At 48.7% G+C, this 11,687-nt stretch overlaps 1 non-coding gene across 1 annotated transcript; it reads left to right on the top strand.

Annotated features, from left to right (window-relative positions):
* The first annotated feature begins 2,827 nt into the window (after positions 1–2,827).
* Trnan-guu (transfer RNA asparagine (anticodon GUU)) lies at positions 2,828–2,901 on the top strand. The gene has a single exon. It is a non-coding gene; the product is annotated as a tRNA-Asn (tRNA).
* The last annotated feature ends 8,786 nt before the right edge of the window (positions 2,902–11,687 follow it).

Raw genomic sequence — 11,687 nt, 5'->3', positions numbered from 1 at the left:
GGAAAGAGTGACAACGTTCATGGGAAGTGTTTCAGAGGCCCTTTAATTAGCACAGGACGGCGCAGTGCTCTATTCTCCATGCACGGCCACTGCGTACAGTTCCTTATGGCACGAATGCTTGCTCGTCTACAAGTGTACTGTGGAGTCGCTAACTATTGCGTCCAGATGTTTCCCTATTCTGCCATCAACACATAATTTGCAGTTGAAGCTGAAAAAAGCCTTCTCACATTATTGGCGATGACACTAAACGTTTATACCGGTTCCACCACCCTGCCCAGGTGAGCACGGCCTGTAGTATACAGCCGACTTCGGTGAATACTGAAATTCTTAAGAGGATTAAGCAAGGCATCTGAAGGGCTCATGCGTGTCAGCAACGATCGGAAAGCTCGTGTCTCCAAGGGCTATAGAGCTTGTCATCTTTGTTTGATTGAAGGTTGCCTGGAAATGTTGATGTCCAACCAGATGGCAGCGCGTAGCAGGACGTTTTTTTAGGTTTATGAGCCGCAGTTTTTGAATTCGGGTATCCCGATTTGGAGCTTCGCTTTCAGCACCCGGTATACACTTAAACGAGTCCAAGAAGCGGTCGGAGTCACATGAAAGTTGACATATGCCAGGAGTCTGCCGCCATCAGTGCACGATAATAGCTGTAAGCCGTCAAAACAAAATCACTGGACATTTTCGAGTTTATTCGTACGTGACAGCTTTTGTACCGCGTGTGCGCATGTGAGTCTAATGTCCAGAATCATTACAGCTTTCCTTGTTAGTAGTAATAAATCCTAACGATGTTCTAAGAGGGCTTACGTCTCACGGATTGCTTCTCCAGCAAAAATAAAGGTAGAAAAAAATCAGTACACACGCTCAGCAGATGCTGACATTTGCCGTTAGAGGCTCCGATGCCAAGGGCGCAGGTGAATTCATTTCTGAGTGGTTAGGGTTGCGCACGTCCGAGGTCGGAGCAAACACACCCCTCGCAGTAAGAGATGCGGGCGGTGATGCAAACGGACGGGAAACCAAATATGACCGGTGATTGCGAAGAGGCGCCGTAAGCTGGGACTGCATTGCTTCTGATTGAAAGAGGCGCCGTAAGCTAGGAGTACATTGCGTTCTCTGGGCGCAATTGTCTGAATGCCGTTCCTTGATTGCCGTGTTCATGCAATCACCGTTCACGTACCGCCGACGCTTTGCTCTCGCGAGGACGCGGTGCGGTGCTAGTACGAAAATTGTGAGTGTTCTACACGTCTACCGTTACCACAGTCATGTATCTAATTTTTATACTGGTACACTTACTCAATTGACGAATCACAATAAGTTATGAAACAACCCTATATGAAGAGGGGGGAGGGGGTTGACTTTAGGGGACTAGCTCAACTCCTATGCGATGCCTTGAGCTCAGCAACGCTGCACCCCTCCTCCTCCTCCTCACACTCCCTCGGGTCCCGCAAAGTGCATTTTTATGTTAAAGCATTCAAGCAAACTTGTTTAAAAATAGTGGAGGGAAAACTCGATAAGATACAAGTGAATGCATTGGAGTTTGACAGTTTCTCGGCTGGACATAATGTATGCATCTATGGCCTGTTCCTAGATTAGATCGGCCGTCTTTTCTGGTCCCTCCACCCATGTTACCGTGTATACTTAACCATTTCAACAAGATCGAAGACACTTGCCCGACTAATGAGGTCCAAAAAGTGTCTTATCCATTCTTGTTTAGAGAAAGAGACCATAGAAAATTAACAATTTCAATGAACTTCATGTGAGATATTAACTTTTGGAACGAAAATAGCACTTGATTTTCACGCGGGATTGTGACGTGTGAGTCTCACAGTGCCAGCTGGCTGTAGTATGTCGCAAGCGGGACTGGATTTCTGGGCCCAGCGGGAGACGTGTGTCCGATGCAGTGTGTCCCACGGCGTGTTCATCGTCGGCATAACGACGCGTGCCGCGCTGAACACAAAACTAAAGATTACAAAAAGGTTTTTCGCAGTTCAGCATTTCTGCAGGGGCTCACAATTATACTCGGCGTCGAGTATTTTTGTTTTTATCTTTTTAGTGCATCGAAGAGCACGAAGTAACTCAGAACACACAACGTGACACACACAAACCCTCCGATGAGGAAACCTTGCCAGGAGATTGCTCTAAGGAACTATCACACCAAGTGCAAAGGCCACTTTTTATCGGAAATAAGTGACTCGGCATACCTATCGCAGAAACCGCTATCTTCAGCGACCGTCACAGCCCCGTGCTATCACCGACTATTCTAATTGATACGGGAACCAGGAAAGTGGTCTCTGCGACTTAATTACTATTTGTTCTATTCCACATGGCGTTAATTTAACCAAACCGGCCGCGGTGGCCGCTTTTCTGATAGAAGCGAAAAGCGAAAACACCCGTGTGTTTAAGATTTCGGCGCGCGTTAATGGTCCCCAGGTGGTCCAAATTAATCCGGAGCCCGGAGCGCGCCTCATCGGAGCACGCCTCATCGCCTGTGTAGTGTCGCCGCCTTAAAGCGCACAATCAATCAAATAAAGTTAAGCAAACAATTTCGAGGGAGGTCTCACCGGTTCAGAACACTATGCCACGCACGTGTCTATTAAAAGAAACTGGAAGTACTGTTAGACACGTCGTCATTATCGTCATCGTGTGGGAGCAAACAGTGCACACTGTTCGTGTGATAGCTGCTGACTGCAACCCAGGCCGTGCCGCTAGCGCGATGACGCAGGCTTTGAGAGAGCTCGCAGCTGGCGCATGATTACGTGACTTCACCGTCACGCCCCTCACAGCTGTATATACGCATCTTCATCTGCGGTTATAACGGAGGCGCGGACGTCCTGCCTCCGTGGCGCAATCGGCTAGCGCGTTCGGCTGTTAACCGAAAGGTTGGAGGTTCGAGCCCTCCCGGGGGCGGCAGTTTTTTTTCTTTCTTCGCTTTGTTCTTTCACCGAATATTCCGAACACGAGAACTTCATCCCACCCGCGTATATCTTTCACGCGCGTCTTTTATGGATAGCGTAAGTAACAGCCTGCATTCTGTGCGCACATGACAAATATACCTATATAATTGTTGCAATAATCTGAGAACGCGTAGATATCCACATTAGCGCTAAACACTGCATTCAAATTCTAATGACGTTCAGCTGCTATGCAATGTTTTTTTTTTTTTTTCGGACCTAAACTGCATCGCGCGACACGAAGAACCCAGGACAAATTCTGAAAAGAGGCTGCCCGTAAAATTGGCTCTAACGCTGTACGTTCTCGCCACAATGAAACGAGGACATTACGCTCGAATATTGTTACGGCTCTATCTTCTCGCTGTAGACATATTTTGACGCAAGGCTTAAATACAACAGCTCAACTATATGCACTAAGCTTGAGTGCGCATTAGAAAACCGCACGCATAATAAGTTGATCAGGGTGCCCACTCCCCCTACAAAAGGTTGCTCATGTCGCGTAAAACCTCGGAAATGTATTCGGGGGATAAGATGAATGGATTCCGAGCGTCGGAACCTCCAGGCATCGAACCCCCGGCGTATTCCACCGGGAAGTCATGCCAACGGGGTCGCCGAGAATAACGTTAGCTCGTGACGGCGCGGCAAGCGCTAAGCATGGCTGCAGCATGCGGGGTGCGAAGGGGATTCAGCGGGGCCGGATGTGAAAAATGCTCCGGCCCGGCGCTCATCGCTTAGGCACGACGGCCCGTAGCCGGCGAATGTTTGAAGACCGCCGTCGCCCTGGCGCTCGGCGCTTCAATTGGTCCGGTGATAGATGAAGCGTCATCATTAGCGCTGCGCCTAATCTCGGCCGGCCACCGCGGGGGTTGCTTGGCCTTCACTCGCACGGACCCTGGGAGCCTCCCCGATTCCTTCCGCCATGGAAGGCTGCCCCGATCGTCTCCGCCCGCAACGCTAGCGGGTCGTGTAATGGCAAAGCGGGTCCCCAAACCTACCCGAAGCCGTATTATCATCGCAGAATGCAGAGAGGGGGAGGGAAAGAAAGAGGGGCTGTCTCAGACTGTTGAGCTTATCGGGTATGAAGATATCGAGGGCCCCAACGGGGGGTGCATGCTTTAGGAAGAGCAAGATTGATAGCACCCCCTGCACTGCAGGCGTGTTGAGGAAAACCGATTTGCAAGCTGATAACGAGTTATGCGGCCATGTTCAGCGTGCTTGCACGCCTTTTTTTATATCAGCTGAATTTCAATTACGAGCGACTCAATCCTTCCGCGATGGCCCTGTAACTGTGCTTCTTTGCGAAAAGCAAGTAACAGTTACAAGGTAAATGTCTGCTCGCCACAGCCATTTCCAAGCACGCCGAACATTGATTCGTTCTCCTCGTACTGATGTCCTTTCAACTCGTTCCACTGCTCAAGTATGCGGGCATTGAGGCGAAATAAAGTAAGCAGAACAATAGCGCTAAAGTAGAAGCGCTTGCAGCAAGAGGACACGCGACTTGGGATAACCAATCAGATATAGGAAATAGAAGCAGTTTACATTCATGCGAATGATTGTGGAAAAAGAATAATCGGGCCTGACCTCACCAGTTGCGCTATGTAGACAGCGCCATGTTGTGCTATGTATATGTAGGCTACTACGTAGACTACCGTAAACTGAAACCAATGGAATAGTCCTTTAAAAGTGTGCGCAGTTGTGTTGTCTTGGAGTGGGCTAGAGCATAAGATAATCAGACAAGCTATAGCATATACAATTATACAAACAATAAGACAATAATTCGGCAAACAATGGCCGCATAAATGGGGAAAAGTGCGCTCACACGAAGTACGGGCTTACTTCGGGGAAGGGTCCTCTTCTTTTTTTATTTTATTAATCATGGATATCCGTCTTGGAACTGCCGCATTGTTCACGCTGTTATGACTGCTGTTGTCAAGCTAGGCTAGCCGTGCGGTGTAGGAAACCCATTGTTCCTTGTAATACATTGTGTTATTTTGTGTCTCTGCTCAACTGCAAGGTGCGCGTAGGTTTTGTGGTATATTTTGTTGTTGTCCGATCAATAAGCTCGTTTTAAATTATAATTTGCCCCAGCGTGCAGAGCTAACTCTTTCTTGATAGGTATATTTGTTGCTTTTTCTTAGTTTCTCATAGTTCATATTTACAAGACATTGTCAATCTATTCCCTTGTCTGTAGCGGGCATATTTCTTCCGCATGGCTTCCATTGTCCCTCTTCAGCCTTGTAACGGTGAACTTTTGCATTGCGCCAGCGAAAGCCGATCATCCTCCTACATACCAGCGCGTAGTTTCTGCAGGTGCAGAATTCTAAGTTGTGTTAGTTTCAAACATGGCCTCTTTGGGTCCATTTCCAGATGTGACGTAGTTGCACTCTCGAGGCGTTTAACGTGCACCACTGCACAAAAATTCATGCATCTCCACGAAGTGAATCATGACGAGTGGGCGAAGCACTGAGGATCGTGCTTACCGCAAATCACCCGTGGCATTGCCCACTCGCGCATGTAAATGAGGGACAATGCGTGTGTACAGTATACACCATTCCAATCTAATACAATCCAATTCAATTCAATCCAATCCATTTCAATCCAATCCAAATCCAATCCAATCATATCCAATAGAATGCTCTTTGCGCATGCGCAACACTGTGTACACGGACGTCAAGCCCCGGATCCAAAGCGAGGTCCTAAGGTGCTTCGCCACTAAAACAAACTCCCCGCCCTGCTTATCTTACGTCACATGCGTGTCATCTGCTCTCAGCCAATGAGAGCTCACTTAAAATGGACACTATGAAGCGGAGATGAAATGGGCAAAAATCAAAGTTCCGCCCCAACAGACACGAAGTGAGCAGTGCAAACAATCGCGTCCCACTGGACTGTCACTGTAACGCAATCTCGGCCTTCTCTCTCTCTTTTGAAATTGTGGCGCACCCGAGAGACGGCAGCTTCCCGGAGTTCACGCGTAAGCAGTCTCCCCCGCTCGTGCCAGCGGCCTTGCCCGATTAGTAGCCGGTACGCGGACATGCGAAGAACGCGGCAGGAATCTCGGTGCCGCAAGCGCTCCTGCGCTTCCTCTCTCCACCGTCCCCTCCAGGAAGACAAGCGCCGCCGCTTGCAGCAGCCGAAACGTCGATGGCCGAGCGCGCTACCTCAGCCGCGGTAGCCCCCTCCGCCGAATAGCTCGCCGCTGGAAATGGCAAAACACCCTCGATTAATCGGCGCCCGATCGCCGCAGTTACAGCAGACAGAACGCCGCCGATTCTGGCCGCCGGGCTTGCTCGACACCACCTATGTACGAAGATGTCTCGTGATGTCATCAGAGTAGGGTCCGTGACAAGCTTCACGTCGGCCTCTTTGGCTGCCCTCCCCTGACGTCGCTGAAAAGCGGATGGGGTAACCAATCACGAGACGAGGCAAAGTCGAGTAAGGAAGTGGTGGCAAGGCTTTCTTGTACCTGAAACGCGTTGGTCGGGCTGGATAAGAGCGGGGAGGCGCTTGGGCATCCGCATCACGCACCTCGCCCCAAGCGCGCAGCCAGTCCCGACGAGCAAATCAGCGCTCTAGAAGAAAAAGAGATCGATTCTATCCGTTCGTTTACACGGACGACCGCAAAACATCCGCACTCGTGTGCGAGCGATGGGCTTATTGCTGCGCAGAGGCGACCATGCAGTGCTCAGAGAATGGTGGCCTTATTAATTTCCTTTCTTTCTTTTTTTTTCTCTGCGATTTTTGCCTCTCGCTACCTCATAATTTAGACCCCGTTTCACCAGCCCGAGATCGCGGTTACTGAGGAATTTGTTCCGCTCGGTGCGTTCGCGTAATTCTGGCCGCGCCGCTCCCGATGTTCAAGCTTCACGCCCTCGAAGTGCCAGAGAGAGCCAGCAGCCCTTATAAGCTCGCGGTAAACGCTTTGAACTTTGGAAATAGGCGTGGGATATTTCCAGAGATATTCCGCCGATATCACAGCTTCGTTAATAATGGTGCTCGCGGGTAATCGATGCCGCGCAATTGATTAATGCTAACGTGCGATACGACCGGTTAGTTCGGGAGTGAAATTGGAGTTAGAATGTTTATGCACAGTTCCGCTCAATACGCCTCCCAGCTCTCCGCAGTTTACATCTCTAACTAGCCTCCTTTCAGAATAAGGACCTCAACAGCGAATATAAATTCGACACAAAACCTCTTAGCGTATCAAAATTCATACTGACTTTTAAGCTATTGTTATCATTTCGGTAACAATATATATATATATATATATATATATATATATATATATATATATATATATATATATATATATATATATATATATATATATATATATATATATATATATATATATATATATATATATATATATATATATATATATATATATATATATATATATATATATATAGTTGTAAAAGCAGAATATTGAGATATACAGTCGCGCTTTGTGTGACCTACAACGCTCGCTAATATTGAGGCTGTAGTATCACCTCGGTGTTGCTCGTTACACGAGGTTTTACGCTATCTTTTCTCCATAGGATTAGACAGAAACCACGGGACGCTATCGCTGAAGAATTTACACGAATTGCAAGAGCGTAGCCTAGAGTGTAAGATGCAGCTTTGCCAAAGTTGCTTGCGCTTCGGCAATTGCTCTCTAGATTGTTGATGTCACAATGTAATGATATGAGACCTCAGAACTGGCGAACTCGACTGGTCAATTATATCGCAAGCGGCACTTCCATGCTTCGGCCATGTTCTCACGGTCTCGGCGCGTGATAATTCACCCGCCAGTTAGGAATTCCACCAGACAACGCGGAAAATGCGGTGGTACTAGCCCCGTGCGGGGGTAAAAAAAAGAGAGAGCAAAGTTGTTGCATCACGGGACGGAAGAAGAGGTCCGCGAACGCCACTACAACGATTCATTCAAGTTTGTTCGCTCGGCGCCCCTCCTTCGGGGCGCCTAGTTCCGCCACGGCGAATCGACAAGGGGTGCCGATGAAGAGCGTTAACACCGCGTCCTTTTTTTCCAGGAAGGGGCCCCTCTGCCCTGTAATGAAGCCGCGGAGCCGGCCGCAGTCGCATCCGACGCTCCGAGCGCATACCGCGCCACAGCAAGCGCAACAGGCGCAAAAGAAATGAACAAGAACACGTGGATATGGTAATTTAATCACACAGCGTGCACCAAGGAGCGCCGCGGCGAAGCCGATTCCAACACCGCCGATGTAAGGAAAGTCAACGAATCTCCTCTCTCACGCCAGCTGCTCTTGGTGGGGGGATTAAATAGTTCAAGCCGCCCCAGAAGCCACGCTTCAATCTCGGCTCTAACGAGAACGCTCTGGTCAGTCGTCGATTCTACTCGTACTGACGTCGTCTAGGGGCTTCGTCTTCTCTGAGGTGAGGAGCGATCCCGTGCGATGCTGGGGATGCGAAGCCCGCAAATGAGTCGACCATACAGGCGAACCACGCCGCGGTGCCTATATGGGCGAGTTCGTGCTGCGGCGTGTCCAAGAGTTGTTCGTGAACGGATGCTGCGCCAGCCTGGGTGAATGGCTGCCCATCTCTTCTTTCTTTCTCCTTTCCTCCATCCCTCCTCTCCTCCTGCGCGCTTAATTCTTGGCGCAACGAGTCCCTTGTAAATGCGGCGATGACGCTCGGCGCCCTTTAAATCCTGGCCGCTTGTGCTTTCTCTGGTCGACGGCTTGGCTGAGCCAGTTTTGCAGCTGGCCGATGTGGGGATTCCCCCGGCCCTGCGGACCGCATTGAAGGTCCGTGACGCACTAGAAATGCCCCTTTCCATCCTTGGCGGCTAGACGCAAGGGTTTTAGCCGAGGAGGCGCCGAAGTGTGCGCGTGAATGCTTGCGGGCGTGTCTTGCAAGACATGCGAAGGGTTTATTCTTTTGATAAGCACGGCAAGGGGTCGGTGGGTGCGCACTATGTGCTACATGCGGGAAAAGTGAAAAAAAAAAAATTCACGCATCTCCACGAAGTGAATCATGACGAGTGGGCGAAGCACTGGGGATCATTCTTGCCGTAAATCACCCTTGAGAGTGCTTACTGTTGCTGAAACGATTTCCAATACAATATAATTTAATTTAATCCAATCCAATCGATTGCAATCCAATCCGATCAAAATCCAAGTCAATCCAAATCCAAGTCAATCCAATCCAATGCTCCTCGCGCAACCAGCGCCCCTTTTGCACCCCCTGCCGACGCCCATGCCTCAGTATCACTGAAACGGGTTTTCATCCTCACTTTTTGCAATGTGAGGGCAAATTTGCATACGTGCTATTTTTTATCGTCCCTGAGTGCTATCCTAGTCTAATATTTAGGCAGTTCTCCGTCTGCCCCATGTACATTCTTTTACAAGACAGTGGTATTCCGGTAAACGACACACATTTTACAAGGCACAAAAGCACGCGTGTGTTTGACACCGCACGTGTTATGGCTGGTACCATGTGGACGTTTCTTTTTGTTATTCATTAACGAACAAAGCCTGCCTCCCTTGTTCTTAGTCGAGAAAAAGACTTGCACACCACATCGGGACCTCACATTTTTCAACCCGTGTGCCATCTTGTGCATATAGGGCATGGCGGCCCGCTTTACTTCCAGTTCTTTTTCTTTTTGTGACTCGTTTTCCTTTTTTTTTTGTGCTTAAGCGGTCGTACTAGCTTTCACACACAGAAATAGTAACCGAATATGGAAACCCGTGGCTGCCTGAAGGCGGCATACCCGATCACAAAGGCGTTTTTCGTCAAAGTGGTGGCATGACTTATAGCGACGAGGCATGACTTATGTACGCCGAGCCGCATCGGATTTTTCTTGACCTTCTGCGCATGCGCTCACTTGCGTGTATATATTCCTGGGTTTTTAAAATAAACAGTAATTGTGAGTGAGTGCTTGCGTTTTGCCTCGTTCTGTCGTCCCGTTCTTTTGCGCACTGTGTTGTTTCCCACGTTGTTCATTCTTCATTATTTAAATCAGCTAAGATAAGATACCTTAATTAGACAACGGCGCACATTCTTATGCTGAGAAAAAAGGTACTATGTACCCATTTTTCAAAGCGAAGCTTTCTATGCCGCACTGATGGCGTTGACGTCCGAGTTAAACACACTGCAGGAAAGCCAACTTTAAACGCACTCCAGGAAAACGACGGCGACGATGATGATGATGAAGTACATTCTAAACACACTGCAGAAAATCCAGCTTATACACACTGACGAAAAGCGACGACGATGATGAAATACAGAGTTACTCAATTCTCTGGATGAAATACACTGCAGAAAAGCCAACTTGAAGCACACTGCATGGAAGCGATGATGCTGTTGTTGTTGTTGTTGTTGTTGTTGTTGTTGTTGATGGTGATGATGATGATGATGATGGTGGTGGTGGTGGTGGTGATGATGATGATGAAATACATTCTGTAAGCAGGGTTGGACTTCGGACTTTGGTGGGGGGGGGGGGGGGGTTGGACGTTGTCTGTGGACTTTGACTGAGTTGAAGTGGACTTTGACTTACGGCTTTGGCAGTTAGGATTTTGGGCTTCGGCTTTGACTCAGGTTGCATGGGAGAAAGATTCAAGTTTCAACCATCTCTCTGTTAAGAAAGAGGCTTTGAGTTTTTGTATCAAATGCGCTTTGGTTTTCGTTGGAAACTAAGGCGGCGCTTTTTCTCCCTCCTTAGATTACCTTAGCTAATAGCAGGCAGAGAAGAGCTCAATCGTATTCACGCTATGCGTGGAATGAAGGGATATCAATGCCTTGCAAGAGGACACATCGATGGCCTCCCAGGTCCAGCGCACGTTTTCGCCACAGCGTCCTTGACGTAACAACAGAGTGTCTCTGTATGCATATGCCACAGAACTGGCGGCAAAGTACAGCATCGATGAGATAAAAATGTGGGGCTATCACGGTAGGATCGACTGCAAGACAGCGGCACAGAGGCTGATATATAAACGTGATGCCGATGAGGCCGTCTCACTTCTAAGGGTGTTCGATTTATCGCTAGGAGGTGCTTGTTGACGACATCGTGTCCACGGAGAGCATACAAATCCATTCGAGAACTGAAAGGGGTAAAACGGTATATTGCTGGATTATCCACGCGCCTTTTTGGCGCATCGCCAGTCTTCTCCGTCTCTCAAGCTCGCGTCGTCTTCCCTTAGCTTGATAACCTTACCCATATGGGGCTTATGTTTGCCGGCATTGTTAATTCAATATCCGGGATCATTTACGTCATAATGTTTTTATTTAAACTATTTTTTTCCTTTATCGAACCCCGACGTCGATACTGTTGTAAAAGGCTGCTGGGAAGGGGGCGGCAGTTATTTCTTTTTTTCTTTTTAACAGCCAAGGAGATGCCGAGCGCTCGTGAGCACCCACCTTGCGGCGACCGCCGAATACCCGGATCGCGCTGTGGCTTTAGCAAAAAAAAAAAAAAAAAAGGAACTCCAGCGCTGTCATTAAGCTCCACTGCGCATGTAAAAACAAACTCCAGTGCTGTAGTCAAGCGTTAATTCACACATGTAAAAAAAACTCCCGCGCTAATGCTAAAGCTGCAGAGGCACCCTGCGAGAGGTTGCCGCGGCCGCCAGATTCTCTAGAAGCCGTTATGGATAATTGGAGACATGGCTACGAGTGTGACAATCTTTCCAGAGACGACTTGCAGATCCCGCCACCGCTGCCTCGAGTCGATGACCAAAGCTGGGCGAAGTGTACAAAGCTGGGGATGACTTTACAAGCACCAGA

Source organism: Haemaphysalis longicornis, unplaced genomic scaffold (genome assembly GCF_048455015.1).
Source record: "Haemaphysalis longicornis isolate Haplotype H1 unplaced genomic scaffold, Haemaphysalis longicornis Haplotype H1 scaffold_9, whole genome shotgun sequence".
NCBI classification, from domain to species: domain Eukaryota; kingdom Metazoa; phylum Arthropoda; class Arachnida; order Ixodida; family Ixodidae; genus Haemaphysalis; species Haemaphysalis longicornis.
The sequence above is the reverse complement of the archived record's forward strand: the minus strand, read 5'-3'. Positions and strand labels throughout refer to the sequence as shown.